The sequence below is a fragment of the Bubalus kerabau genome, chromosome 17 (genome assembly GCF_029407905.1).
Source record: "Bubalus kerabau isolate K-KA32 ecotype Philippines breed swamp buffalo chromosome 17, PCC_UOA_SB_1v2, whole genome shotgun sequence".
NCBI lineage: Eukaryota > Metazoa > Chordata > Mammalia > Artiodactyla > Bovidae > Bubalus > Bubalus kerabau.
Genome location: NC_073640.1, coordinates 6,895,689 through 6,921,273, shown reverse-complemented (window position 1 = coordinate 6,921,273; position 25,585 = coordinate 6,895,689). Strand labels below are relative to the sequence as shown.

The following is a 25,585-nucleotide window of genomic DNA, read 5'->3' as shown; positions in this document are numbered from 1 at the left end:
AATGGGCAGTTTATTAGGGAAAGCTTTCTGAATGAAGATTTTTTAGCCTATTTTTTTAATGCAAAACTTACAAATATGGCCCCTGCCTCTTGTGTGTCTTGGTCCCTTTTCATCTCACCATGTGTCTGACCCAATTCTCATTCTGAATCAACACAACCAACCACAATCCAGCTAGTTAGTTCAGTAGAGCCTAGACACCCCAGCATCACTACACACCTTCATGTGACTTAAGAGTTGATATGGCTGGAGAAATCTAATTTTTTGATAGCTATGCTATTTAGGTTAGCAATGCTTGTTCTGACAGTCTTAAAGATAGCCAAATGTATCAGTGAACACAGAGATTTACAGAGAAAATTTTAAGAAGAATAAAACTTGAAGAAAAAAAAGGAATGGCCTGAAATGATCACACCAGGGAAAACATTATCTTCACAATCTACATAACTGTGAAATACTTCATTCCCATTCATATCACACTTTTAATTCATAGCACTAACACTGAACACAATTTATATAAACTGAATTGATAATAAAATATCATAATGTTATTAACAGATAAATTGGTTGCCAAATGTATTAAATGCATAAACACGATTACTTTCCTAAAGCAGATGCATAACGTATGATGGAAAGATACATTATTACATTGCTTCTTGCAAGTTTTTCTCAACAAAATGGGCTTTATTAATGTTTGGAATGTATAATATTTGAAACCTACAGCATGTCATATCCAGATAAAGAGTACACCTAATGGAAGATATTTATTTATTTTGAATAAAAGTGTAACAGTTTAAAAATGTTTTGAACAAGAAATATTTTGTGCTTCAAATTTATATGACTACATACACACATACATCACCCCCTGATACATCTGTACAGCATAAGTCATGAATTGTGGCTGTGTTTAATAATGCTAACCCGATTGTGGGATACATTTTTTTTGGATTAGTTAATTCTTTTTGCAAAGTCAATTAATATCATTAGAAACAATCCAGTGTCAATTTAACATGATATAAATTAAATAATGTGTCCCCCAAGATTACATTTCTATGTTGCTGATATAGACTGCATGCCAATTAGATTAAAACAGGTGGTATACATGATACCTTGTATTGGGGTTTTTTTGGTTGTTGTTTATTTTTGGTTTGGTTTTTTTGGCCCTGTGGCTTATGTGATCTTAGCTCCCAGATCAGAGACGGAACTCAGGCCCTTGGCCGTGGATGTGCGGGGTCCTAATCACGGGACTGCCAGACTCTGCGTTGTTTGAGAACCCACTCTGACAGTTAAGTTCTCTTTTTTCCCCCAACTGGTTTTCAAACAGTTGTTGGTCTGACTTCTGCCACTCTGTGCCAAAAAGATTTAGGGACTATTTTGAGATAATCTGGCAAATGGAAACACTTAGGTCCTCTCTAACACGGATGCTCTTAAGCCTTACTTACAGCTAAGTGGAAATGTTTATTGGTTTGTGTGTACAGGATATTCAGTTCTAGCTCTATCCATTTTCTGTTCTCTGCAATGAAATTTTTGCATCTTTATAAGTAACCCTCCTGGGCTTCCTAGAGGTGAACTGGTAAAGAATCTGCCTGCCAATTCAAGAGACACAAGAGATGCGGGTTTGATCCCTGGGTCAGGAAGATCCCCTGAAGGAAGAAATGGCAACCCAAAATCTCATGGACAGAGGAGCTGTTGGTGGGCTGCAGTCCACGGGGTTGCAAAGATTCAGACATGACTGAGCAAGCCGGCAAGTAACCCTCCCACATTGTGTTGGTAAATTTAATTTCTACCTTTTAACCAAGCACTTTGTTGTTGAAAACTGAATCCCTGATAAAGCCTTCCAGCAAACTCATCTAGAATGTGGGTCAGCAGCCCCCTTAGGCAGTATGAATAATACTGATATACAGATAATCAAAATATTATGTGAAAGGGCAGCTTATTACATTAAATAACATGCTTTCATGGCAGGCTAATAATTATTATAATTTTTCACATGAATATACACTATTTTGGAGATATCTCTAACAATTATAACATCACATGTAAATAATCTGACTTCCATTGGTACTCATCACTGGGACTCATTAATATGACTTTGGTTAATGGCCAAAAATCAGAACTAAAGAAAGAGCTGCATGATTTCAATTAACTCAGCTGTAAGCCAGTTTGTCTTCATCAGACACACTGATGTATTGTGAGAATTTAGTAAAATGTCTCCTGAGATTATGTCTTTCAGTAGAGATCTAATTTCTCATACTCCACAGGGAATTCTAGAGAATAGAAGACATTCCTGTTTGTTTGTTTGTTTTTAATGCCTGTGTTCTATCTATGGAAGAGTTGTTACCTTCCAAAACACTCCAATTTGCAAGTTGTAAAGTCTTTAGTCAATCTTAAGGGAGATCGACCCTGAATATTCACTGGAAGGACTGATGCTGAAGCTGAAACTCCAGTATTTTGGTTACCTGATGTGAACAGACACTCACTGGAAAAGTCCCTGATGCTGGGGAAGATTGAGGGCAGAAGGAGAAGAGGGCGTCAGAGGAGGAGATGGCTGGACGGCATCACTGATGCAACAGACATGAACTTGGGCAGACTCCAGGAGATGGTGAGGGTCAGGGAGGCCTGGCATGCTACAGCCCACGGGGTCGCAAAGAGTCGGTCACAACTGGGAACTGAAAAACAACAACAGCATAGTCTTTAGAAAGAATGTGTATGGTAAGATCACTTCCACTTTATGCAAATCATAGCAACAAGGTACTCAGAGAACAGCATAAACACTGCTCATGAAACACATAAATACAGGCTTCTACACGAAATCAATGCATTCTTCCATGAGAACCTAACACAGGTGTAACCACAGAATTGTAGCTGTATCTAGTATTATTGTGTAAACTTTAATAAATACAAGTCAAACTGGCAGTGCTATTTGTCTTTTAAAATAAACATTATCTTCACAGTCTCAATTTCCAAGTCTTTCCAGTGCTGGTCCCTAAGTACTTCCATCATAAAAATAATTTGATTTATACAAAAAAATTTCCATCCAACCAGCTAGTCTCTCAGTGTTACCCAGCCTGTGAATCATTGAGACATATTTCATTTGAACATACATCCATCAAATTAGTTCCGTATGTCAACCCAAGGAGCATTAACTTTCACGTGGACAGAGCATTCTATAAAACCATCGCTGACAAGGTAGTTTCATAGCCCTTATTTTTATGTGCAGCTGAAAAGCTAATTTAACTGCATACTGGAGAAGCTTAGTTTTATTGAATATGTGTGACATTCAGTACATATGGCTTTAGCCTAACTTCTAAAATGGGTAAAAGCAAAGAAAAAAGATGACCTACTTGTATAATCTGTGTTACTCATGATTCTTTTTAATTTCATGAAATACGTAGTTTTGAATTTACTGAATTTTCCTAAAAAGCCTGTTAAATCTTACTGTCGTGCATCAGAACGTATGCATGCGTGTTCACAGGTGTGCATGTTGGGAGTACATGGAAATGCGAGAGGGGTATGTCAGATAGTGAAGGCACGTATGAAGTGAGTGTGTGTGGGTGTCTCTGGGTGGGGATGTGTAGGGGAGACACTTGCAGGGAATACACGCATGGAGAAAGGTGTGAAGTAGGGGTGTTCATGAGGGAGGCTTGTGTGAGGGATGAGTGGGGGGATTTGGACATTTGAGGGCAGCATGTGAAATAGGATTTGGGAAGTTGTGAGGGCCACAAGTATGTGTGTGTCCACACACACATGCACACGCACAGACATATATGGGGACTCGGGGGTGGGGGTGGAGAGCAGGCATGTTTGGGGGAAGGCGTGGCGGGGGAGAAGGTAAAGGGAGGTGTGAGGCACGCGGTGTGCTGTTTCTGTGGGTGTGTGCTGTACACAGAGTGCCTGCCTTAGCCTCAGCTGTGACTGTTTAATTCTAGTGGAGAGGAATCCCCAGCTTAAATGCCGCGGAGACTGAAGGCAGGCTGGGATGCAGGGTGCATACCAAAGAGAATTTTAATAGCCTGAAAACTTCACCTGGCCTGGTGCTGACCGTCACTCCTCATCTTGAATTTACGTGCTTTATTCTAGCACCTGCCCTAATAACCTTTCATCTGTTTAAGATCATGAAATATTAAAGGTTCAGGTCGTTTACCTTCAATCCTCAATTTGGCACCAGCATCAATGATGTTCAGACAAGTTTTAGTCTATGACTCAATTTTCTTCTTTTTCCTTTCAGACACAGTCAATACATTCTGTGTGGTCTTGGTCAGGTAACGCGGACCACTGACGACTCGGCATTTGTGGAAATAAAAATACCTGTATCCCAGAGAAAAATCTCTGGAAGATAACCTGCCATAGGAGCTGAATAAACTTCAGATCTGAGAGGGTCATAACAGACAGAAGACATAGCCATGGGCTGCAGATAAATAGGGCCCTGTGGGTTTTTCAAGGTAGAGAATTAAATCAAACGTATCAGCTCTTTTGACTCTAATCCCTAGCTTTTTAAAAACTGACTCCCCTATATTTTGAACTCTTGAATCTTTACTTTTCCCCTAAATTGTCAGACTGGGTAATATTTTACTTGTGGACTCTGGGTCGTAAACCAAACCTTAATTAATCTCAATACAATTGCCCTAAATGCAATTTTAGAAGTGTTTTACCACTCTTTGTTTTTGGGCTTCCCTGGTGGCTCAGATGGTAGAGTCTGCCTGCAGTGCGGGAGACCCAGTTTCGATCCCTGGATCAGGAAGATACCCTGGAGAAGGAAATGGCAACCCACTCCAGTACTCTTGCCTGGAGAATCCCATGGACAGGAACGTGGAGGGCTATAATTCATGGGGTCACAAGAGTTGGACATGACTTAGTGACTAAACCAACACCACCAAGGAGAGAAAAGCCACGTGGCTCCTAGCGGAGGGCAGTCTGCAGCCAACGGCCCGTGAGGAACTGAGACCCACTCGCCCAACAACCCTTCAGTTGAATCCTAACAACAGCATATAAATGAGCTTGGAAGGACACCCCTCCCCACTCAAGCCTTCAGGTTGAGACCTCAGTCTCTGGCATCTTGACTGAGGCTTGGGAGAGACCCTGAAGCAGAGAATCTGTACCCGTGTTCCTGACTCACAGAAATAAAACAGCAGCTTAAGACAACAAGCCAATGTGAACTTTTAGGGTGATTTACTACATAGCAACAGAAAAAAAGGACACATGTATGTGAGTTACCATCCACTTGAGTGTATTTTATGTACTGTACTGCACCTTACTTTCATTTATGAAACATATCAATTTATTAAGGATAAAGTGAAAAAAGTTACATGCATTCAAAATAGGTACTCAGTCCATCGCAGCTGCTGTCTTATGAGCAGCGTGCCTCGGTTCTGTTGCGATTGCAGTCTCCACCACCACTGCCTATCAACAGTTCCCACCACTGCTCCATGGCTGTGCCTGCAACCAGAGTGTTTACACTCCTTCCTGCCCCAGGCCCTTTGCATCTGCTCCTCCACTGCCTGGAATTATCCTATGATCCCTGGAATTAGCCACACGGCACGTTGTCAGTTCAAGTATCGCCTCTCCAGGGAAGCCCTCTGTCCGCCCGATCTACAGCGGTACTGTCACTCTGGTATCTCTGCCCTGTTTTCCATTCCACACTTCATGTCATCCATCAGTGAGAACAGCTTTTCTGGAGCTGGTTTGACTTTACAGCTGAGCCTTGATGTTCCCTTGGCCAATATCAGCTGTTTCACAGGACACCAGCCTCAGACAAGGCCCCTTGTGACTGTGAGAAAATGTGACCCCCAAATACTACTTTGCTGTGGTGCCTAAGCACAGAAAACACTGCAAACCAGAAAGATCCCAACTCCCCTCCCTCCCTGCTGAAATGGATGATTCCTGCTTCTTTGCTTATCCCAGCCCTGGCCTCACTCCTTTTTTTTTTAACTTGTTTTGGCCACCCCATGACATGGGATCTTCGTTCCCTGTGTGTGTGTGTATGTGTGTGCACTCAGTGGCTCAGGCGTGTCTGACTCTTTGCGACCCCATGGACTGGAGCCCACCAGGCTCCTCCGTCCATGGGATTCTCCAGGCAAGAATACGGGAGCGGGTTGCCTTTCCTTCTCCAGGGGATCTTCTCAAACCAAGGATCAAACCCAGGTCTCCTGCATTGCGGGCAGAGTCTTTATCACTGAGTCACCTGGGAAGCCTGTTAGTTCCCTGACCAGGGATCAAACCCACTCACCTGTCCTGGAAGTGTGAACTCTTAACTGCTGGACTGCCAGCAAAGTCCTTATTCTTCACTCCTAGGTAAGATTAAGATTCACAAACACAGAATTCCCTGCATTTCTTGACAGCATCCAAGCCAGAGCAAAGCCCTGCTTTCTTGAAACTTCCCTGAAGCATTCCCCCAAAATGATCTAGTATCTCCACTATCTAAAACAGAGCCTCTATCTGCATCTTCATTCCTCTCCTGCAAATAGGTTCATCACTATCATTTTTCTAGGTTCCGTATGTGTATGTGTTACTATATGACGTTTTTCTCTTTCTGACTTACCTCACTCTGTATAACGGGCTCTAGGAATGGAGATGCAGATTTGGGCAGGGACTTGTGGACACAGTGAGGGAAGGAGAGAGTGGGGTGAATGGAGAGAGCAGTGCTGACCCATACTCACTACCATGTGTAAGATGGCTAGCTGGTGAGAGGTTGCTGTGCAGTACAAAGAGCTCAGCCTGACACTCGGGGCGAGGGGAGGGGAGAAGGCGAGGGAGGGAGGTGAGATATGTATAATTATGGCTGGTTTTGCTGCTGTATGGAAAAAATCAACAAAATATTGTAAAGCAATTTTCCTCCAGTTAAATAATAATAATAAAAAAACAAACAGAGCCTGGCCTGGGTTCAGTGATCAGTACCTTTTTGTTCAGCAATAAGAAGCACCCTTTTACATAGATTGTGAAAGAACCAGGAAGAAGCAGAGCTTGGAGGACCCCTTATCTCTTTGGGATAAGGTCCCTTTATAAATGACTTTGTATTATTTAACTCAGAAATTGAGAATCCTAGGATGGATTTTCTTCTTAGGTATAAATCTATTGTGGGGACACAGAGAAATTTATCCCTTCTTTAATTTCTCTTTAATAGACAGTGGAAACAAAAATATCAATATAAAGCAACATTTTTTTTTGGAAACAAATAATTAGACCTATGGACAAAAAGAGGTACAATCTGCTTCTTAGCTAAAACTGAAATAAAGTTATGGATTCTACCATCGATCACGACCTCCTTTCAAACAGGAGGAAGACTGTAATTATTCTATGGCTACAGGTCTCAAACAGTTTCTACTGACGATATTGGCAACCGTGGTAATAGATGGCTTCATGACTCTCAAGGGTTTGGAAGCATCGATAATTCTTTTCCTTAGTCTACTCTATTTCTGATGAAGTCCCATACTTTCCTCCTTAAAATCTTAATTTAGGCATCAACCCTACCGTCTTCATTAACATCTTCACTATTGCAAGGCATTTATTCACATTCTTCGATATAATTACAGCTGATAGTCTCCTCTTCAGATTATCTCTTTTATTTTTTAAGTTGCTAAGACATTCTGTAGGGAACTGGAATAAGTAATTTTGGTAAATCACAATAGCTTCTTCAAAATCAGATTAGCAATGGAGGGGTTTCATTAAGAGAAATGGCAACTGACGTTGAGTAGTAGTGCCATGAGCAACGACCCAGTTTAAGTGACTTTCTAGCTTCAGCCACTAATTCCCCAGGACACATTGCCATTACTGCGCCACACTGTCCTTTATCCTTGTACAGGGCATGGCGAGTGTCAGAAAATAGTTATGTAAAGTTTAAAAATAAAATAAAATTAAAAAAAAGAAAAAGAAAATAGTGATACAAACAGTTATAGCCATCCTCTGGAAAGCCCCTTGTGCTGGGAAAGATTGAGGGCAGGAGAAGGGGGTGACAGAGGATGAGATGCTTGGATGTCATCACTGACTCCATGGACATGAGGTTGAGCAAACTCCAGGAGATAGTGAAGGACAGAGAAGTCTGGCGTGCTGCAGTCCATGGGGTCATAAAGAGTCGAACATGACTGAGTGACTGAACAAACTACAAGATATCTGACTTTTTCTTGGCACTGAAACCCAATCTGCTGACCAAAAGACTTGAAAAGCTACCGAAGGACATTTCTTAGAAGCTCATGAATTTTCCACTTCATCTGGGGGTCACAAATGTACCGTCAGCATTCATTTGGATGAAAAAATAACCAACAATAACAACTATGCCCACTTTCTTCTATTTTTGCACTTTAAGTCTGAAAAGTAGCTTTATATGCACCCCCATCAGAAACATTCACCCCCTTGGATGGGGATGCAACTTCTTGGTTATTATATGCAGTTTCATCTCCCTTGTTTCCACCACGGTAACTGCTAGCACATTGAAATCCTAGTTATATATTGCACGCGGTAACTAGGAGATGCTAGGCTGGAGAGTTTTTAGCGCGACCATTGTTGCCTCCGATTACACCGTGAATGCCAGACCATCTGTCAGGGAAGTGCTGCCAAGAGTGGATATTTATCTGGCTTCTCTGTCAATTTAAGAGGACTTAGCAAGCTGGCCACCTGCCAGTAGCTACAGAACCAACCTTCGGAGAGATGACTGCTGAGGAAATGACTGAAATTGTACAATTTTCATCTCCCTTTTCATTTATCCAATTTCTCCACATCTGCACATAATGAAAGGGGAACTGACTCAACACCCCACGCCCTCCCCCACCTCCCCAGCACCGCCACATTCATTCCTGATTCTCTCTCTTCCACTACTTTCCTGCTGTGCAAATCCCATCCACCCATCAGGGGCCAGCTGGAAGTGAAGCCTCAGGTGGAATCACGGTATCTCCTCCATCTTCTGTGTTCTTCCTGGCCTTTGGCCTAACATGCTTATCAAGCATCTATCACACGCCATGTTTGTTACTGCCAGAAACCTAATCAATTCTGCACAGCAACATATCAGGAAAGCAAAAGCAATGTAATTCACACATCTTCAAGCAAGCGTCTCGCTCACCATATCCACTGATTATACCAAAAAAAAAAAAAAAATCAGAATGAATTGCAAATTCCTAACCAAATTTAGGATCAGTAGAAATTCTTGTGAGAAGCATTTACTGAGATTTTCCAATGGGGCAACACTTGTAGATATAAAGACAAGCCAGACTCAGATTAAAGTCCAACAGCAGAGTTAGGCAATCTTCTCGGTGTGGCAGGTTTATTTCCAATGAGTGATGGGAGAATACATGGTAAAACTTCCAAATAAATGATCTGAACTAAGGGGCATAGATAAATTGCCTATTTTTTTTCTCATGAAACACAAATAGAAAAAAGTACCTTTAAATAGAAGCCTCACTAAATGGTCTTATTTTAATTTACTCTAGTGGGTGGAAAAATGACTTAGTTTGTTTCTCTGTGGGAGGTTCCTGCTACCTTTGGTTGAAAAATACGGCTGTAAGTTTGGCACAATGTTTTTGGCAAAAGGAAAAAGTTTCAAGAGAAAATGGAAGACCAGAGACATAAGATTTGTTCTATTATCTTAGAAGAACAGCTTTCCATATGCCCCCTAAGTGCAATTATTTCAACTGAAAACTTGGAGCCTCTCTCTAGGTCAGGAAATGACTGCAGAGCAATACAAGGGGAGGCAGATCCATCCAGAGAGGTCTAGGGTTGTCAGGAATTATAGTGGCCTCTGTGGGCTCCAACTGGCTTGCAGGCTGGGTGCGCAGAGAAAACCACTGCCTGTCGCTCAAGAGGTTCCACAGAGGACAGCCAATGTGACCCCTGACAATAGCGATGGGGTGTGTGTGTGTGTGGTCCCTCAGAACAGGGGCTGTACTTGGCTACATGTTGGAATCTCTCAAAGAGTTTTTTAAAAAATACCAATGCATCAAAATACCAGAATCCCACCCCAAGGATTCTGATTTAATTGTTCCAGAGTACAGGCTAAGCTTTTGGACTTTTAAAAAATTCCCCAAAACTTCAGAAACTGCCAAAAAGTGAAAATGGCTCAACATAGAGAGTTAGCCAAGATGATTGTGGAAACAAATAGAGAATACAGCACAAATTGGGAATCCCAGGAAAACTGAGGTGCAAGGATATACAGCCGGCCTATGGAATTCATAGAGGACTTTTAAAAGAAGGGGATATGATATTTGTCTTTCTCTGTCTGACTACTTCACTTAATATGATAATCTTCAGGTCCACCCATGTTGCTTCAGATGGAGCGACTGTCCTTTTTTATAGTTGAGTAATATTCTACTATATAAATATTATATGTACATACACACAAAGAGAAATATTATATATCACTTATGTGTGGAATCTAAAATATGATACAAATGAACTTATTTACAAAACAAATACAGATATAGAAAACAAATTTATGGTTATCAAAGGAGAAACAGGGAGAAGATAAATTGGGAACTGGGAATTAACAGATACACACTACTATATATAAAATAGACACACAAGGACCTACTGTATAGCATAGGGAACTATAGTATCTTGTAATAACCTAAATTGAAAAGAATCCAAAAAATAATATATATATAACTGAAATGTTTTGCTGTACACTTGAATTATTGTGAATAACCTATACTGTAATTTTTTTAAAGAGGCAAAATAAATAATACAAAATTTTAAAATCTTTTATTTTGGGGGGATAAATGATCGAACAGAGTGATGGTCAAGCACAGAGAAAATACAGAAGTTGTGCAAGAACCTGTGGCCAGGAGTTAAGTACCAGAATGGGACTTACTTGAGAATGGGCCAAGATTTAAGAAAGGACAACCATGAAGGGCCCTGGGGGAGCTGCACTAGCTCCTCGCTGGGAGCAGCATGTGGTCATCACTTTACGAGACTTCAGGAGTATAAATGTATCGCAGAGGTCTCTCAGCAAATATACCCATCCATCACCTATCACCGATGACACAAAGTATTTCTTAGCTAATTACCTGTTAGTTTGTAAAGTCCTAAGTTAAAGAATTCTTTGAGAAATGGTAAACCAGATGTGTGTGTGTGTGTGTGTGTGCGCACGCACTCCTGAATCTTACACATGGCTAACCTTTGAAAGGTCAGAGGAAACAACATCCATTCAAGGACTGTCACACCCAGAAGGAAAATACTACACAAATGTTAGGAAATCAGGGACAAAGGTCTCTTCATGTTAAGACACTATTACCTTGCTCATTCTGATACATTTTAAAAATCTGTACTTCTATCCATGAATTTTTGATGTTTCACAAGAGAACCAAGATTCGTAAATATGTGCAGTAATGACCAACATGAACTAAGTCTCCAGCTGAGAGAGGCGGAAACTCTGTGCCTTGGGTTTAGTTTTGGCAGAAAAAAATAAACATTTTTTCAAAACAAATGTTTATATGTCATAAAATGTCAAGACTTTCACATCTGTTCAAACTGTAACACGATTTGCTGAGAAAACTCTCTGTGCTTGGTCTCCCAGGCAGACAGAATGTACGGCAGGAGCAAATCAAGCTACAGCAGCAACTTCCCATTGAGTGAAATGACACCCATCACTCCCAAATTCATTCTGCCTGGGAATTTCCAAGACCTAAAATCCCAAGGCGTGTTAGTCTAAATATTTAATAACATGTCTAGTTTAAATCTTCTTCCCCCCCAGATTCTACCTGACCATCTATTAGTATTTACACTTACCTGTTTTTCCACTGAGCAGCATTGACAGGATTTGGAGACTTAAATGTCGATCTGAACTCTGCTCTTCCTGATGCAAAGCCTCATGAGAGAAAGGATATAGCATCTCAAAAAGCATTTATTTCAACAAAATTTCCTAAGGAGTGTTGACAGGATTCTGATACTTCTTTGTGTTCCCTCCCAACTGTTTGTTCAAAAACCACTCATGGGTGTACACACTCTGTTTAAAACCTCAATATTCAAAATGTGGTCCATGAACCAGCAACCATGGCACCGGTGGAAGCAGAAAAGAAATGCAGACTCTCAGGGTAAAGCCAGGAGTGTCTGAATCAAAAAGGGATTTAACAAGATTCATGGTGCTCTATGCGCAAGTTCAGATTGACAACTCCCCCTTCAGATTTCCCTGAGCACCCACTATTTGCATTTCATACATTTAAAATGTGTGTTCATTTCTTTTAAGTCTTAACTTCACAGTGATTTTTGGGAGCCACACCAGGCAAAGTAAACAAACTAATCAATAATTTCCAGCTGTTCTACTTCTGTTTTATCTGCTGGTTCTCTCCTCTTCCCCTACATACCTTCATACTCCCATACAGTTTACTATTCTCATGAAATTTCTTCTCAAGTCACCACTCTCACATCTCTCAAGATCCAGTTTTACATTTAAAACACTTACCGATACACTCATCACGATAGATGTATAGCAATTAAAAAGCAATTGATCTAAAATATAATTATCTTCTGCCTTTAAGATGCTTTGGTTTTACTATTACAAGGAATAAGAACAATAATTATCACAAAAGAGATTCCCATGATTCTAATGATGAGACCACTTTGACAAAACTGAGTGTATTAAATATTGCTTCCTACCTTTTGAAATAGGCATCCGAGTTTCCATTAGCTTCAATGTGTTTTTATTTTACATCACAACAGATTTGTTTGCAACACATTTTAAAATTCTCAGTTTGGGTGAGATATTTTTTTTTCTTGGTGGGGAGGCGGAGAATCTTGTTTTGAGAACTTAGCAAGTACATAGATTCACCACTGGCTTAACAGTCAGAAGCCCTATAAATTCTAATTTATGTTACTGAGAATTCCCATTTTCCAAATACCTTTGGAAAACATAATTTGGTATTGGACTTTAGCTTCTTTTTAAAAATGAGGTTTTTTTTTTTTAACTTTTTTATTGAAGGATAATAGCTTTACAGAATTTTGTTGTTTTCTGTCAAACCTCAACATGAATAAGCCATAGGTAGAGACATCATTTTGCCAACAAAAGTCTGTCTAGTCAAAGCAATGGTTTTTCCAGTAGTCATGTATGGATGTGAGAGTTGGACTATAAAGAAAGCTGAGCACGGAACAATTGATGCTTTTGAACTGTGATGTTGGAGAAGACTCTTGAGAGTCCCTTGGTCAGCAATGAGATCCAACCAGTCCATCCTAAAGGAAATCAGTCCTGAATATTCATTGGAAGGACTGATGCTGAAGCTGGAACTCCAATACTTTGGCCATCTGATGCAAAAACTGACTCATTGGAAAAAACCCTGATGCTGGGAAGATTGAAGGCAGGAGGAGAAAGGGACGACAGGATGAGATGGTTGGATGGCATCACTGACTCAGTGGACGTGAGTTTGAATAAACTTTGGGAGGTGGTGATGGACAGGGAGTCCTGGCGTGCTGCAGTCCATGGGGTCGCAAAGAGTTGGACACAACTGAGTGACTGAACTGAAATGATACATATATCCCCTCCCTTTGGAGCCTCCCTCTGATCTCCCTCCCCATCCCACCCCTCTAGGTTGATAGAGAGACCCTGTTTGAGTTTCCCGAGTCATACAACAAATTCCCGTTGGCTATCTATTTTACATACGGTAATGTAAGTTTCCATGTTACTCTTTCCATACATGTCACCCTCTCCTCCCCTCTTCCCATGTCCATAAGTCTATTCTCTATGTCTATTTCTCCACTGCTGCCCTGTAAATAAATTCTTCAGTACCATTTTTCTAGATTCCATATATATATGTTAGAATACGATATTTATCTTTCTCTTTCTGACTTCTGGGTTCATCCACCTCATTAGAACTGGCTCAAAGGTGTTCCTTTTTATGGCTGAGTAATATTCCATCGTGTATATGCACCACTACTTCTTTATCCATTCATCTGATGATGGACATCTAGGTCACTTCCATGTTCTAGCTATTGTAAACAGTGCTGCAATGAACAATGGGATACATGTGTCTTTTTCAATTATGGTTTCCTCAGCGTATATGCCTAGGGGTGGGATTGCTGGGTCATATGGTGCTTTTATTCCTAGCTTTTGAAGGAATCATACCATCTTCCATAGTGGCTGTATCAATTTATGTTCTCACCAACAATGCAAGAGCATTCCCTTTTCTCCACACCCTCTCCAGCAATTATTGCTTGTAGACTTTTTGATGATGGCCATTCTGACTGGTGTGAGGTGGTATCTCATTGTAGTTTTCATTTGCATTTCTCTAATAATGAGCGATGTTGAGCATCTTTTCAGGTGTTTGTTAGCCATCTCTACGTCTTCTTTGGAGAAATGTCTCTTTAGGTCTTTTTTCCACTTTTTCATTTTGTTTTTCTGGTATTGAGTTGTATGAGCTGCTTGTTTATTTTCAAAATTAATCCTTTGTCAGTTGTTTCATTTGCTATTATTTTCTCCCAGTCTCAGGGTTGTCTTTTCACCTGGCTTATAGTTTCCATTTCTGTGCAAAACTTTTTAAGTTTAATCAGGTCCCACTTGTTTACTTTTGTTTTTATTTCCATTACTCTAGGAGGTGGGTCATAGAGGATCTTACTTTGATATGTGTCATCAAACGTTTTGCCTATGTTTTCCTCTAAGAGTTTTATAGTTTCTGGTCTTACAATTAGGTCTTTAATCCATTTTGAGTGTATCTTTGTGTATGGTGTTAGGAAGTGTTCTAATTTCATTCTTTTATGTGTAGCTGTCCAGTGTTCCCAGCACCATTTATTGAAGAGGCTGTCTTTGTCCTGTTGTATATTCTTGCTTCCTTTATCAAATATAAGGCAACCATAGGTGCATGGGTTTATTTATGGGCTTTCTATCTGTTCCATTGGGCTATATTTCTGTTTTTGTGCCAGTACCATACTGTCTTGATGACTGAAGCTTTGTAGTATAATCTGAAGTCAGGAAGGTTGATTCCTCCAGCTCCATTCTTCTTTCTCAAGACTGTTTTGGCTATTTGGGGTCTTTTGTGTTTCCTTTGAATTGTGAAATGTTTTGTTCTAGTTCTGTGGAAAATGTCATTGGTAATTTGATAGGGATTGCATTGAATCTGTAGATTGCATTTGGTAGTACAGTCCTTTTCACAATATTGATTCTTCCTACCCAGGAGCATGGAATATCTCTCTATCTGTTTGTGTTGCCTTTGATTTCTCTCATTAGCATCTCATAATTTTCTGGGTACAGTTCTTTTGACTCCTTAGGTAAGCTTATTTCTAGATATTCTTTTTGTTGCAATGGTGAATGGGATTGATTCCTTAATTTCTATTTCTGATTTTTCATTGTTAGTATATAGAAACGTAAGTGATTTCTGTGTATTGATTCTGTATCCTGTAACATTGCGAAATTCATGGATTAGCTCTAGTAGTTTTCTGATACTATCTTTAGGGTTTTCTATGTATAGTACCTTGTCAACTGCAAACACTGGGAACTTGACTTCTTTTCCAATCTGGATTCCCTTTATTTCTTTTTCTTCTCTGGTTGCTATAGCTAGGACTTCCAGAATTACGTTGAATAACAGTGGTGAAAGTGGACACCCTTGTCTTGTTCCTGATCTTAGGAGGAATGCTTTCAGTTTTTCACCATTGAGAATAATTATTGCTGTAGGCTTATCATATATGCCCTTTATTATGTTGAGGTAGGTTCCATCTATGCCCATTTTTTAAAGAGTTTTAATCATAAATGGGTGCTGAATTTTGCCAAAGGCTTTTTCTGCATCTATTGAGATTATCATATGATTTTTATTTTGCAATTTGTTAATATGGTGTATCACATTGATTGATTTGCATATATTGAAGAATTGTTGCATCCCTGGAATAAACCCAACTTGATCATGGTGTATGAGGTATTTGATGTGCTGCTGAATTCTGCTTGCTAAAATTTTGTTGAGGATTTTGCATCTATGTTCACCAGTGATATTGTCCTATAGTTTTCTTTTTTGGTGTTTTCTTTGTCTGGTTTTGACATCAGGGTGATGATGGCCTCATAGAATGAATTTGGAAGTGTTCCTTCCTCTGCAGTTTTTTGAGTTTTAGAAAGATAAGCATTAACTCTTCTCTAAATGTTTGATAGAATTCTGTGAAGCCATCTGGTACCAGCCTTTTGTTTTTTGGTAGATTTTTGATCACAGCTTCAATTTCAGTGCTTGTGCCTGGGCTGTTCATAATTTCTATTTCTTCCTGGTTCAGTCTTGGAAGATTGAACTTATCAAAGAATCTGTCCATTTCTTCCAGCTTATCCATTTTATTGCCATTATGCTGTTCATAATAGTCTCTTATAATCCTTTGTATTTCTGCACTGTCTGTTGTAACCTCTCCTTTCTCATTTCTAATTTTGTTGATTTGATTCTTCTCTCTTTTTTCTTCATGAGTCTGGTAAAGGTTTGTCAATTTTGTTTATCTTCTCAAAGAACCAGCTTTTAGTTTTATTAATCTTCACTATTGTTTCATTTCTTTTTCAATTATTTCTGCTCTGATCTTTATGATTTCTTTCGTTTTACTAATTTGGGGGTTTTTTGTTCTTCTTTTGTCAGTTGTTTTAGGCATAAAATTAGGTAATCTGTTCAATGTTTTTCTTGTTTCTTGAGGTAGGATTGCTATAAACTTCCCTCTTAGTACTTCGCTTGCTGCATCCCATAAGGTTTTGAGTTTTCATGGTTTCATTGTCATTTGTTTCTAGAAAAAATTTTATGTCCCTTTTGATCTTTAGTAAACTGTTGGCTATTTAGGAATGTATTGTTTAATCTCTATGTTTTTGTGTTTCTTACAGTTTTTTTCTTGTCATTGATATTTAGTCTCATAGCGTTGTGGTCAGAGATGTTTGATACAATTTCAACCTTCTTAAATTTACTGTGGTTTGACTTGTGACCCAAGATGTGGCCAATCCTGGAAGATGTTCCATGTGCACTTTAGAAGAAAGTGTATTCTGCATTTGGATGGAATGTCTTGAAGTTATCAATGAGATCCATCTCATCTAATGTATCATCTAAGGCTTCTGTTTCCTTAATAATTTTCTGTTTTGATGCTCTGTCCATTGGTGTGAGTGGGGTGTTAAAGTCTCCTACATTACTGTGCTACTGTTAATTTCTCCTTTTATGTCTGTTAGTGTTTGTCTTACATACTGAGGTGCTTCTATGTTGGGTGCATAGATATTTACAATTGTTATGTCTTCCTCTTGGGTTGATCTCTTGATCATTATGTAGTGTCCTTCCTTATCTCTTGCAATCTTCTTTATTTTAAGGTCTATTTTGTCTGATATGAGGATTGCTCCTCCAGTTTTCTTTTGCTTCCCATTTGCATGGAATACATTTTTCCATCCTCTCACTTTCAGTCTTTAACTGTCTTTAGGTCTGAAGTCGGTTTCTCATAGACAGCATATATATGGGTCTTGGTTTTGTATCCATTCAGCCAGTCTGTGTCTTTGGGTGGGAGCATTTAATCCATTTACATTTAAAATAATTATTGATATACATATGTTCCCACAGCCATTTTCTTAATTGTTTGGGGTTGATTTTGTAGATATTTTTTCTTCTCTTGTATTGCTTGACTATATAAGTCCCTTTAACATTTGTTGTAAAGCTGGTTTGGTGGTACTGAATTCTCTTAACTTTTGCTTGTCTGAAAAGCTTTTTATTTTTCCATCAATTTTGAATGAGATCCTGGCTGAGTACAGTAATCTTGGTTGTAGATTTTTCCCTTTCAGTACTTTAAATATATCCTGCCATTCCCTACTGGCCTGCAGAGTTTCTGCTGAAAGATCATCTGTTAAACATATGGGGTTTCCCTTGTATGTTACTCATTGCTTCTCCCTTGTCACTTTTAATATTCTTTCTTTGTGTTTAGTCTTTGTTAATTTGATTAGTACGTGTCTTAGCATGTTTCTCTTTGGGTTTATCCTGTATAGGACTCTTTGCAGCTCTTGGACTTGACTATTTCCTTTTCCATGTAAGGGAAATTTTCAACTATAATCTCTTCAAAAATTTCCTCATACACTTTGTTTTACTCTGCTCTGGGACCCCTGTAATTTGAATGTCAGTGTGTTTGATATTGTTCCAGAAGTCTCTGAGACTATCCTCAGTTCTTTTCATTCATTTTAATTTATTCTGCTCTTCAGAAGTTATTTCCACCAAGTTATCTTCCAGCTCACTGATTTGTTCTTCTGCTTCAGATATTCTACTATTGATTTCTTCTAGAGTATTTTTCATTTCAGTAATTGTGTTGTCTCTATATGTTTATTCTTTAATTCTTCTAGATCTTGTTAATTGATTCAAGCATTTTCTCCATTATGTTTTCAAGGTTTTTGATCATCTTTACTATCATTATTCTGAATTCTTTTTCAGGTAGTTTGCCTATTTCCTCTTCATTTATTTGGACTTCTGTGTTTCTAATTTGTTCCTTCATTTGTGTAGTATTTCTCGGCCTTTTCATTATTTTTTTTTTAACTTCTGGGGTTTGAGGTCTCCATTTCCCACGCTTCAAGGTTGAATTCTTTCTTTTGGTTTCTGCCCTCCTCAGGTTGGTCCAGTGGTTTGTGTAAGCTTCAAATAGGGTGAGATTTGTGCTCACTTGTTTGTTTGTTTCTCCTGATGGGCAAGGCTGAGTGAGTTGTAATCCTGTATGCTGATGATTCGGTTTGTATTTTTGTTTTGTTTGTTGTTTAGATGAGGTGTTCTGCACAGGGTGCTACTGGTGGTTGGGTGATGCTGGGTCTTGTATTCAAGTGGTTTCCTCTGTGTGAGTTCTCACTATTTGATACCCCCTAGGGTTAGTTCTCTGGAAGTCTAGGGTCTTGGAGTCCGTGCTCCCTCTCTGATGATTCCACAAGTGGTTTGTTATGGCATTAAGTGAGATTAAAACAAATACCCAAAAGTGAGATACCAAAGATGAACCCAAGACAAATGGAAGTTAAAAATCAGGCAAATAACAGTTAAAGTAATGGAATATACACATATACATATACACCCATAAGCAAAGTCAAAACAGTCTGACTGAATTAAAGTACAGTAGATTGACCTGGTGAACAAAGGAAATCAAAAATTATATTTACCAGTTAAGAACAAAACTAACTAAAGCACAAACTGGAAAACAAAACTAAAGCAATGTGCCAAGTGGGGAATAAAGCAATGAAAACAAATAAAAATGAGTTTTTTAAAAACTGTATTCATTGTGCAAATAAATCACAGTAAATAATTTAACTTGTTAGATCTTTTTTAAAAAATGAATATTTTGTTATTACACCACTTTGAGAGCATGTTCGCCTCCCCAGGTGAAAATCTTTGTTTATATTCACATTAGCACTACTTGTATTTAATTCCCAGGGTCTTGATACATTTTAAATCTCAGAGAATATTCAACTGGATTGAAGTCAGCCTACTAGCACACTAGGCTTTTGCTCAAACTTCAAAGGAGTCACATTATAGAATTGAAAGAACACCACATTATGCCTTTTATTCAACTTCAAGAACAAAGAGATGGAAGAGTGAAAATGGTGTGCAAAAAATAATTATTTAAGTCATAGACAAATATGAACCCATGGTTTCTGTGTACATCATAAACCAGGAATGAATAAATCCAGTCACTTACATTTAGAAGAATTAACTTGAAAATTGCCATTGGTTAAAAAAACTTAGATATTCATGTTTTAGCTTTTGCTTAGGTGATACGGTGTGCAGCGAGTACTTGTTTTGCAAACATAAGTTTAAACGTTTATTTCTTTTCAGGAAATCAACACTGAGATGACTTCCTTGTCAATAACTTCAACACGGCATCAGATGAGGTCAAGATCTGAAGGCTGGGTGGTTTCTGGCTTACTGAGGCTGAGAACTCACCTTGCTATCCCACGGTGACTCACCTTCACCACCTTCTGGACGCCTCCATCTCCCTGTGTCTGCTTGCGCCTCTGGCTGCCACTCTTTACGCTTTCACACCTTTTTTTTTTTTTTTTTAACACTTTTTACGCACAAATCCACCTCCTTTCCCAGCAGCCCTCCCCAACTGCATCCTCTGGACAACAAGCAAAGAGCCTAACAGTCCTCAAACTATCAACTCTAACGACATCTTCTACCAGCTCGGAGGAGACGTTGATTAAAAGTTGAAATTCCTCCTGTTCGCATTTAACCAGAATCACGTGACCTGGGGGCTGGGCAACCACAGCTGACTTATTTTCTTCCGATGTTGAGAACTACTCCATCTAATACATAGAGAATGTTGATCAAAGTCATGGACACCTTAGGAGTCCCAATCCTGTTTTGCCAATTGATTGGTAATTGCTTTGGAAAAGATTCTTGGAATGTATGCTTTGTTTGTAGTAAAGTAATTAATGTTTCTCTATTTACATGAAATGTGTGAAAATTATTGCCTACATATTACTGATGAGCCAATCAGTTTGGATTTAGGTGAAATGCATAATAATTAACACCTATGTAGGACTTAATAAATGCCAAACTTAACTTATCCTGTGTACCTTTATACAGGTACTGTTGAAAGTTACTTGCAGCATTAGGATTTGTAAGACATCTAGGAGGCTGTGATAAGGTGGCTTTGGAATACATGTTATTTATAAATAAAGTGAATTTGGAACAGAGAGGAACTTAGAGAATTTAGCAGTCCAAATGACTCCACAAAGTTTTTACAATGTATCTTGCTTGGAAAATAATCTGCCTTGCTTGGAAAATAATCTGCCTTTTAAAATTTACAACAAAGTATAAAGTGTCTTTTATAATTCAGGCAAGTGACTGTACAAGAAAACATACACAGAGTACATAAAACCCAGAAGCAGATAAACACACACAAGCAACATCAACTACACAGGCATATATACACATGTTACAAACATATATACACTAGATATATTTACAAATATTGATAGATTTTTAATTATCTATAGAACACCATATTTACATAGTGCTTTACAAAGATGTTTCCTAGAGGAAAATTTTTGGTCTCTTCAATCACTTTGACAAATGCACTGTACCCACTGAAATGCTCTGAAGATACAAGTCATCCATGGGGATGTGCAATTGCAACCAGGAAAGCAGATGGGAGTCACGGCTGCAGAGGTCCCTGTGGTGGACACACACTCACAGGTCATAACCTGCCCGCCTGAGGATGAGGTAAAAACCTTTGTGTCAAAACAGATGTTCTTAAAAACAGATTGAGAAACTTCAGAGATGTAGTGTCTGCAGAATAAAATCATATTTTTTTGTCAATTAGACCAAAACAGAACAAGACAAACAAACAAACAAACAAAAACACCAACAAAGGGACAAAGAGCCAGAGGGTATGGAGCAGAGAGCCTCTCTTCATCCAAAGGCCAGGCAGGCTCCTGCTCTGCGTCTTCTCCACTAGGCCTCATTCTTTTTAGAAAGACCTGAACCAACACTTAAACAGTTTCTAACATCCCTACCATGGCGCTAGCTCCCCTTAAAGTGCCTACCTTGGGAAAACTCAAGGTTGCCAAAATACACTTATTTTCAGATTATTTTCCCTTATAGGTAATTACAAAATATTGAGCACACTTCCCTGTGCTACACAATTAGTCCTTGTTGATTATCTATTTCATATATAACAGTGATTTGATCATATGATCCTCTGTGACCATCTATAAGCTTCACCTGGAGACCATCACCAAGGAGGCCAAATACGGAACAATCTGAGTAACAAAGAAGATAGTCATGGGACTGGATTATGACCCACTGAATAAAACAAACTAGCGTGTGTCCATACTAATGTCAATGAATAATTAAATACTTAAATGGTGGAGAATGGCAGCTCTTCCTTAGGGAAAGATCTAAGTTAATAAATGTGGAAGGAATGAAGGAAATACAAAGCACCATGAGGCAGACTTCACAGTAATAACAGTAGGAGGCAAGATGCGGAAATGGATGCTGCATCAGTGGGTGAAAGTTTAAGGAAAAATCAGCCTTGGCTAAAAGTAACTTTGCAAAGGAGAGACTCAAAGGACACCACATGTACCAAGAATCCAGGGTCCATATCACAAGTAATGAGACATACTGATATCATGTACTCCATGATACTATGAACTGAGCCAGACACAACATTGCTTCTGTGATTTTCATGCCAAAAAATGCATCTGTTCTATTTCATCAGAAGAAAAACCAGGAAAACCAAAATTGAGTGGTATCTATAAAATGATCAGGTGTTGTAAGAAATCAGAAGCATCACAGTCTTGAAAGATTAAGAGCAGACTAAGGAGCCATCCCAGGAGAAGGCAATGGCACCCCACTCCAGTACTCTTGCCTGGAAAATCCCCATGGACGAAGGAGCCTGGTTGGCTGCAGTCCATGGGGTCGCTAAGAGTCGACACAACTGAGCGACTTCACTTTCATGCATTGGAGAAGGAAATGGCAACCCACTCCAGTGTTCTTGCCTGGAGAATCCCAGGGACAGGGGAGCCTGGTGGGCTGCCGTCTATGGGGTCGCACAGAGTCGGACACGACTGAAGCAACTTAGCAGCAGCAGCAGCAAGGAGCCATCCCAGGTGGAAGGGCATTAAAGAGACACAGCAGCTACATGCAATCAGGGATCCTGGACTAGAAACTGGAGCAAAAATAGAATAGGGGGAAAATTAGAGGAAGTTGCATAAGAATCTGTAGGCTAATATTCAATGTTAATTTCCTGTTTTTATCACTGAAGTCTGACTGTGTAAGTTGCTCATATTAGGGAAGCTGAAGGAAGGGTAAATACTTTCCTTTCTGTCCCAGTTTTACAGCTTTCCTGGAATTCTCAAATTATTGCAAATAAAATTTTATAAAGGACAGAGACCTAGCATTCTCATGTAGACCCATCCTTTCTTGCACTGTTTCCAAATTAAACCTAAAATGCTACCAAGACATTTAATTTCCTCTCCTGGTACACATTTCAGCTTATTCTTCTGAAAGTTGCTACTGGTACATGAATGGGCATATCACCCCCATACAAAGTGCCAGGTCTGTTGTTGAGCAAAAGTCCAGCTTGATTAGTAATAAAAGGCATTTACTATAAATGTAGTTACATTCTTTCAACATTACAATAAGTAAAAGCACATTACTGATGAATGCAGCATGCAAAATGAAATGTTAATTGCCCATAAGTGTTACTGTGGGTAAATTGGTATTGAACGAGGGTGCCATTTTTAGCACTAATGTATATAATGTGACTCATTTAAAACACATTTCAGTACCTCAAATATAAAATTGAGCAAATTTAGGGCATTGAGTAATTGGCTTTCATTAAGGTCTTTCTTAATTGGATATTTTGGAAATAGGTTTATTAGTGATCACAAAATGAATCTATAAAGCAACTTGTAAAAATGTAGACTTTACCATGTAATGGACACTGCATTCATGGTTATTACTATCAGGAGGAGTTGGGCATGTGATAGATAAGCTACATTTTGCTTAATGTTTGCTTTGAGGTATTTTATTGCTCTAAATAGGTAGTAAATGTCCATTTAAAAAGAAAAACAATAGTTAGCAAGCTGCATAAAAAATAACTGGAGGACTGTCTATGTTTCTACCAATCTTAATCACGTAAGAGAAAGCCATCACCGCCAATCACCCTACATGCCAAAGCCACTGGAAACGGAGCCATGCTGATGCCTGTGGAAGCACAGCAGAGCTGCTGCCAGCCAGCCAGTGCAGCGAGGCCACTGGAAGCATCCGGTCCAATCAAGGAGTAGGTGCTTGCTCGTCCTCTGCCCCCCACCCCTTCCACCTGGACTTAAGTGAAACAATTTTCAAGCCAAACAGAAGATTATATTAGAAAATACAATTCACCTCACAAATTACAATATTGAAAATCCTCATTTTCTTTCAATTTAAACACACTGTGTAATCTATGATGCTCAAATCACAGCCATTAAAAAAAAAATCCAAATGCTTATAACAGCAAGCCTATATTGCGTAATTGTGAGCACATATTGTATACATCTTCCATAAACTCAACAAAGAAAGTCATATTAATATTAGTAGTTCAGATAACTGTTGAGAAACTAGCTTTCAGTTCTACATGACAGCATGAATAACACTGAACAGACAGAAGTAATGCAGATTGTGGCAACACTCTTTACAACATGTGAAAAGTAGGCTGGAGGCTAGTGCGCTTCGTTAAGAGCAAATCAGAGATAACAAGGACTAGACAATGTAAGAATTCCAGCTAGTAGAGAACGAAATTTTCAGCACACATATTTGTCTTTTTGTTTTGTTTGTGGGTTTGTTTGCAAGATAGGGAAAGATTGATTTTAGTAAAGTAATATTAACTAAGATGCTGATTAAAGATATTTTATTGAAAAGTACAGTGGCATGAGGGATGGATTAATCTGTTTTGCTAATAGTCAAGGCTGCATTTAAACATTACTAGTGGTGTTCAGGGTTTTCAGGTAAAGATAATTATTAATCTTTGCAGCAGCCTTGCTTTCCTATGGGGTAAGAAATTGACCCTTCAATTATGTCAATTATACATATACAGAAAGCAGCCAGTGCTCAGTCATTATTTACTTAATCTTAGTCATTACTTACTTAGTCATTCAATTAACTCTACTGGGTGGCTGTTAATCAAGCCCTGTGTTGGTGGTGGGACTGACTAAATGTGAAAGCCAGGAAGACACATATCTTGATCTCATGGTGCTGTGAGTCAATTTCATGACCGAAGCCAACAGAAAAGTAGAAACTGCTGAACAAAAATTTTAGAGGCATTTTATCACCATGTCAATTCCACACATCATGAAATTTCAAATATGGTAAGGTGTACTAAATTCCACTATGAAAGTCATCAGGAAAGATGAGGGATTTTCTTTTTCTTATATAAATTACAGGTAGAAGAAGGATGTGTGGACATGTGAAACCATTCAGAAACCATCATCAGAATTATCACCACTACAGTTCTGAATGAAAGTCATCTATGTTTAAATTAGTTTGGTCAGGTTTAATTTTTGATTGTTTTTGGTATGATAAAATGTGCTGCTTTGTTATGTTTGGTTTATTCTTCATAGAATTACAGCCCTATTCCAGAAGATGTCATTCTCCAAAAATTTATTTGTTGCTACAGATTTTCTACTAAGAAAAGTTTGTCAGATATCTTAAGCAAATGAAAAAAATTTGTGCAAAGAGTCTCTTGATCATCATAGTTATTTGTAACCATATTCTTTTCACATGTACTTTGGAAGAATAGGTCGTTTGCTCAATTAAAAATTAATTTGCTCCTTTAGAAAATATAGAGAAACATGAACTTTCACAGAAATATAATTTATCAGAAAGTTTCTCACACAAACAGTTTGAAAGCAGATGTGTTAGTTCAATGAGCACGAAACCATGTCTGATATCAGCACACGGAGAAGGAAAGTTATTTTATTACGAGCAAACACAAATCAGTCTGGTGTGACACAAGGAATTATAACAGGAACTGGTCTTGCTAGTTTATGGCTTGATAAAATAGATATTACTAATTTAATGACTTTAGAAAAAATTCATTAGAGCTCCTAATTTTCCATATGAAAACACTGAGCAAACCAAGTTTTGAGAATTTCCAATCTTTTCTCAAGAGGAGGGACAGGAAGTCACAGCCAAAGAAGGAACCTAGGGTCCACTCTGGCTAGATTCACTACTTGCATTGCCTCCATAGAAGG

The 25,585-nt window shown here is 38.8% G+C and overlaps 1 long non-coding RNA gene across 1 annotated transcript; it reads right to left on the bottom strand.

Annotated features, from left to right (window-relative positions):
* Positions 1-591: 591 nt before the first annotated feature.
* LOC129631374 (uncharacterized) lies at positions 592-19,976 on the bottom strand. The gene is made up of 4 exons (XR_008704014.1): positions 19,791-19,976; positions 11,704-11,782; positions 2,475-2,663; positions 592-1,341 (listed from the first exon to the last, which is right to left on the bottom strand). It is a non-coding gene; the product is annotated as an uncharacterized LOC129631374 (long non-coding RNA).
* Positions 19,977-25,585: the final 5,609 nt, after the last annotated feature.